Below are 6,000 nucleotides of genomic sequence, written 5' to 3' on the forward strand. Positions count from 1 at the left end.
CATTGCGCGTGCAGCTAGCAACAGAAACGAAAGGAAACGATCGTGGAAGAGGAGAATATAAAAGGAAGTTACACGGACTAATAAACGGAGATCTAGCAGCATATGATGTTGACCTATTTAGCAATTGTACGAGACTGTCCAATGAAGAGTTTAATTACTGCAATTAACTGCATCTCTTATTCTAAAGAAAGCTATCAATTTCGAAGACAGTCACCCTGTTTACATGAGGCTCCCAAAACTTGATTTCGTAAAACGATTTCCCATTACCGCTTCTGGGTGGCCATGTAAACACTTTAAAATCGATTCTGGAAATCCTGGTGGCAGGTTTCTCAATTCCACGATCGATTTTCGCTCCCCATGTGAACTCAACCGGTTTCGAAACGTGCATGGGCTGACAGATTTGTATTGTATTGCATTGTATTTTTATTGAGTCAGGCAATCATAGTATTGTACAGCTGTGCATATGATATTGGACAGGTCAAGAGAGCTATTTACAAGTAATTTTTACAAACTGTTTTTTTACATTATTTTGTAGCAAGGAAATTATCTATCTTAAACAAAACAGTTAATACAGATCGTAGAACTGTAAGGTTGTACATACGATATTGGACAGGCCACGGGAACATATTTGCAAGTAATTTTTAATAAATTGATTTTACATTATTTTGCAGTGAGGAAGGTAGCTATCTTTAGCAAAACAGTAAATACAAATGGTGTATGGTAAAATACAAACAGCCCATACAAATGTAATAGTAAAGTAGACCAGTGTATTTCATAGACATGCACAGTACATAATTTTCAGACCTAATTGAACATTTATCATATTGTTTACATTTTTAACCCCTTACAAAAAAATGATCAACTGCATAAAAGCAATGGTCCAGGAGATATTTTTTAACTTATGTGTGAAGGCTCTAGGGTACTTCGTTGCTTTGATTTCATTGGGTAAATTATTATACATTTGTATCCCGACATTTAAATCACTTTTTTGGTAGCAGGTAGTTCTGGACTGAATCATATGTAGGTCAGATTGCTGCCTTGTTGCAAAGTTATGAATATCTCCATTGAATTTTAGTGTGCAGTCATTGTTTAACAGGTATGACTTGACAAATGAGACGATATTATAAATGTAAGCAGAGGGCAGCGTCATAATGCCATTCGTTTTGAAGTGTCGTCTACATGATTCGTTATGTCTTAGATTACATATTATGCTTATTGCCTTTTTTTGCATTTTGAAAATATATCTACCTCCAGGAGACTTCCCCCAAAATATGATTCCATACTGTAATGTAGAATGAAAGTAAGAATAATATACATGTAAGAGAACACATTTTGTTACTGATTTTTTGAGTATCCTTAAAATGTGACACACAGTTGAGAGTTTTTTTGAGATATAATTTGTGTGAGTCTCCCACTTAAGATTTTCTTCAAGCCATATGCCAAGAAACTTGACAGAGTCCACACACATAAGCTCTTGGTTATTTAGAATCACATCAGTCATTTATTGTTTTTGGGATGAGAGTCTGAAGTTGATGTACATTGTTTTCTGTATGTTTAAAATCAGTTTGTTCTCGTTAAACCATTTGCTGAGTGACGACATAAGCTGTTTAATTTTTTGGTTGTGGTTCTCTGTATCCGTAACTGTTATTAGTATACTTGTCTCATCGGCAAATAGTGTGATATGTCCTGTAGCAAGCTTCGTGCTTATATTATCAATGTATAGCAGAAACAGTATGGGTCCCAGGATTGAGCCTTGTGGTACACCATATCTAATAGGCATTGTGTCAGAGGAGCGGACAGTAGATTGATGGGTGGTTGTATTCCTTTTTCTAAATTAATTTCAACTTTTTGAAATCTGTTTGACAGGTAAGATTCTAACCATTTGTTTACAATTCCTCTTATACCTTTATTTCCTAACTTCTTAAGGAGTATGGTATGGTCAATTACATCAAAGGCTTTGGATAAATCTAAAAAGATACCCGTAGTGATTTCCTTATTATCCAGTGCTTTTAAGGTCTTGTTGGGATACTCATAAATAGCTGTGGTAGTTGTTTTTTGCTCTCTAAAACAATCCTGGTGTTTTCGGCTAATATGGAGTGGGCTTTTGGATACTGAAGCATAAGTAGAAATATTAGACTGAAGATGTTTATACCTCGTCTAAGTGAACATAAATATCGATCCTGCTGACGAAGTTATAAACTGTATCAGCTTTCTTCTGGCGCCAGATTTAACTGGGCTAGCAAATCCGCTTCGGAACTCAGACTGTAACATGTAAACATGAAAGAGGAAGACGGCTTCCAAAATTCAATTTTTCGTGTTTCGGAATATGTGTCGCATGTAAACACACCACATATTTCACCAAGAATTTGGTTGGCTATTGCATATATGAGTACAAAGTATCATATTTGCTATTACCTTCATAGCGCGAAAAGTATGTGAAGCTGTTTCATTAGTTCTGAAGAATTATATAAAGGTAAACAAGCAATTTGCAAAGGTAGCTTTTTATATCGTTTGTTAATATCATATGTAGAAAACTTCTTTGCTAAAATAAAATAATCGTTACATAACATCCATTTGCGTCTGCAAAAATTATTCTTTAAATTCCAAATATTGTTGGACCTCTTCTGTGATTGCTGTTATTTCGATAAACTTATTTGTCTTGTCCACATAAACAATATCACAGGTACTGGTAGCTTCTGAAGGAAGGTTTAATTGAACGATTGATCCGTTGCTGGTAGATTGTTTTTCACATTACACCAACACTGCTCTGAACACCACATTTGTGAAAATGTGCTTGGCATAAATTTGAGCTGTTGAGGAGAGTTTCCTTAGATCGTTTCGAATATGTTCGCCATACATGCTCCACATGTCTTTGGCGGCAGCACGTTTCACTATATTATAGGTTTCTTCAGCTTGAGAGTCACTCTTGATTTGCTCAGCTATCCTTTTGCTATTGTTGTTTTTAATGTTTTCTCCCCCAATGCACTTAGATGAAAAACCATGACAGTGTGAATTATTTGCTTTTAAGTCTTCATTAGAGTGAATGAATGATAGCAGTACGTTGATTTCTGTTAAAATTTATTGTTTCTAGTACATGTTCCTAACTTATGAAGACATTTGTGTACCTACTGTTGAAGTTTTATCATTTATGAGGAAGAATGCCTTAGTCACAAAGGCTACAAAGGGTACTCAGTTGCAAGAAGCAACACCATTCCCAGCAGAAATATATTGGCTATACCCATTCCGTGAATAGACGTAACGTAGTTGAGTAGCAGTACTAATTCAGTCAAAAGCTGCTAACATGGAGTTCTCCACTAAAAGGGAGAAAGTACGAAAAACAGATGTAAACTAAAATAAAGCAGACTAGAAAACACACACCGATTCACAAGTAGGAACAAATGTACACAGAATACAATACGATAAAGCCAACTTCTATTTTATATCAAACAAAAACAAAATACATTTATATAGTTCACCTAATATTACAGATGTTACAGATGAATGGAAAAATAAAGCATAATATGAACAACATATTTACAATGCAAATCAAAGAATGCAATACACACAAGAAAACGTAGTCATGAACACAATGTAATGAAACCAGCTTTTGTGTCCTATCATGTCAGATCAGTTTTACTTATGGGCATATGCTAAGGCGCAATTATTGACATTTCTTAACGGCCACACAGACGAAATTTCGATATTGAGTTTTACAAACAAATAATTTTACAGTCAAAAGGTTATTTGATATTGCACACATGAAGTGTAATATTACATGGCTGTAGAAATGTGGGCTCAGCATGAGCCTGGTAGTTTGTAAATATTGCATGTACTGAGTTAAGAACTCAGTACCAGTTTCTTCAAATATGGGTGTTCTGCAGTAACAATCTGAGGCTATTTATTAGTTTTGCCTGTATACACCACTTGTAAAAGAGGTGTTTATTTTTTATTCAAAAGGAGGTACTTTCAAACGGTTTAACACATGTAACTAATGTAGTGCCACAGCTTTTGGATTTCTGAAGTGGCATTGTGAGCTACCGTTCACACAGGACGCCACAAAGTCTCCATGTAGTCTGTTTGTAAACTCAAGAGCGAGAAGCGCTTTGGTGTTGGAAGTGGCCCTTTCTGTAAGAACCCTGCAACTGGTGTATAGGGGCGTCCAAAATAGTTGCCCGTCTAGAGGTGTAGATCAGTATGAAGCGATATACGTCATTTCTGTTCATGGGATCTTAGTTGCCAGTCAGTCACTTTGTATACTTACTGATTTACTCAGGTATCCGGAAGGGGTGGATAATCGCCCTGCATTGCAAAAACATGTGCAGAATACAAAGAAGAGAAGGTATTTCTGGAGTAATGAGCGTTCTATCGTCTCTAAAGTTATTACAGTGTGTGTTAAAGAGGCTACACAGGAGGAACTGTGGGTTAATGTTACCAGTCCCAGTGAATGGGCTGCAATTTATGCAAATGTCAGCCCCACCACAGTAAGATGCATAAGGTAGGAATGAGAAACTAATCCACTTGGTTTATTGGAATCACCACCAAGGAAAACTAGTAACTTTGGGAGGAAGTCCATCGCTACAGACAGTTTCACAAAATCAGTCATTCAACAAACGATGGAGGACATTTACATAAACCAAAAAATAGTTCTGTTGTTACGGAAATTACTTACTGCTATGAAACAAAAAATCCATTTTCCTTGGAAGATAGATGTTCTACCCAAGACACTTGTGTAACATGATATTTATCTGGAAAAGACGTGTAACTAAACAGAAGATTCTGGTAGAGAGAACAGTTATAATTGACTGGTAATATAAGTACCTGATCCAAGTGAGGAAATTAAGGGAACTAGTTAGAAAATTCCTTTATATTGACGAAATTTGGATGGACAATAGCATTACTTATAGAAAATGTTGCATGGTCCTAGCACTGATGGCAGTATAGACAATGTTAGCAGAAGCAATAGGACGACAGTGGTCAATATTAGGTCAAAGGATGGGTTTTTACCCAACACACAGTTAATTTATAAAGCAGGATGTGCAGCAGGAGACTACGGTGGGAAAATGAATTGTGAACATTTTTCAAATTGTATATTGACTAAAGTGACTTCGAATGCGCCACCAACTGTGTTATTGTTATGGACAATGCTTTATATCATAACAAGGAGCATAACAAAGCTCCAACCACGTCCTTGAATAAAAGGGAAATGACTGAATTGTAATTAAAAAGTAAGATGGAATTTTTTGATCTATTTAAACAACAGAAGCCAGAAGACAAAGTATTTGAAATTAACAAAATACTTGAAGCTCTTGGACACACTGACTCACCATGTTGAAACTTCCGTCATACAACTGTGACTTAAGTCCAATTGAAATGGCATGGGCAAAACTCAAAAATTTCGTCAGAGAAAGAAACATTCTTGGAGATATTTGCATGGTGAAGTTACTACAGTTGGTACGTAGCAGTTTTCTGTGTTTCCTTTTTTTTATTCCAAACTAAGATTTGCAGTAACTGAAAAACACCATATACAAACACTTATCCCAATTGTTACAGGTTTCGAAACGATAACACAATATGGCTGGAGCCAGTGATCTCTATACTAACTGGATGGCGAACTTCGGCTGTCACAGCGTGCCGTCGTCTGTTAGCGCCGCCATATTGCAGTTAGGCAAGAAACTGTATGTGATATTTTAGTTAGAAAGGCAGCACTCGTTTTCGTTCGGAAGTATCTACACTCTTGACGATAATAAAACTAACTAGATTAACATTAAAGCAACGAACTACCAATTTCGTTTTACGCTCATGAACACAAATGTCTACTGTAATATCGTAAATATAAAGTACCTAAAAGTGAAACAATATTTTCCCAGGCGTAAGGAACAGTTTTATTCACATATGTAATGCACTTATCAGTGGCGACATCATCTTTGGCGTCGGCTAAAAACGTAATGGGGTTTATTTAAACGTGAATTTGCATATCTACAACAATATACTAATTATTGT

The sequence above is a fragment of the Schistocerca gregaria genome, chromosome 4, assembly GCF_023897955.1.
Source record: "Schistocerca gregaria isolate iqSchGreg1 chromosome 4, iqSchGreg1.2, whole genome shotgun sequence".
Lineage (NCBI taxonomy): Eukaryota > Metazoa > Arthropoda > Insecta > Orthoptera > Acrididae > Schistocerca > Schistocerca gregaria.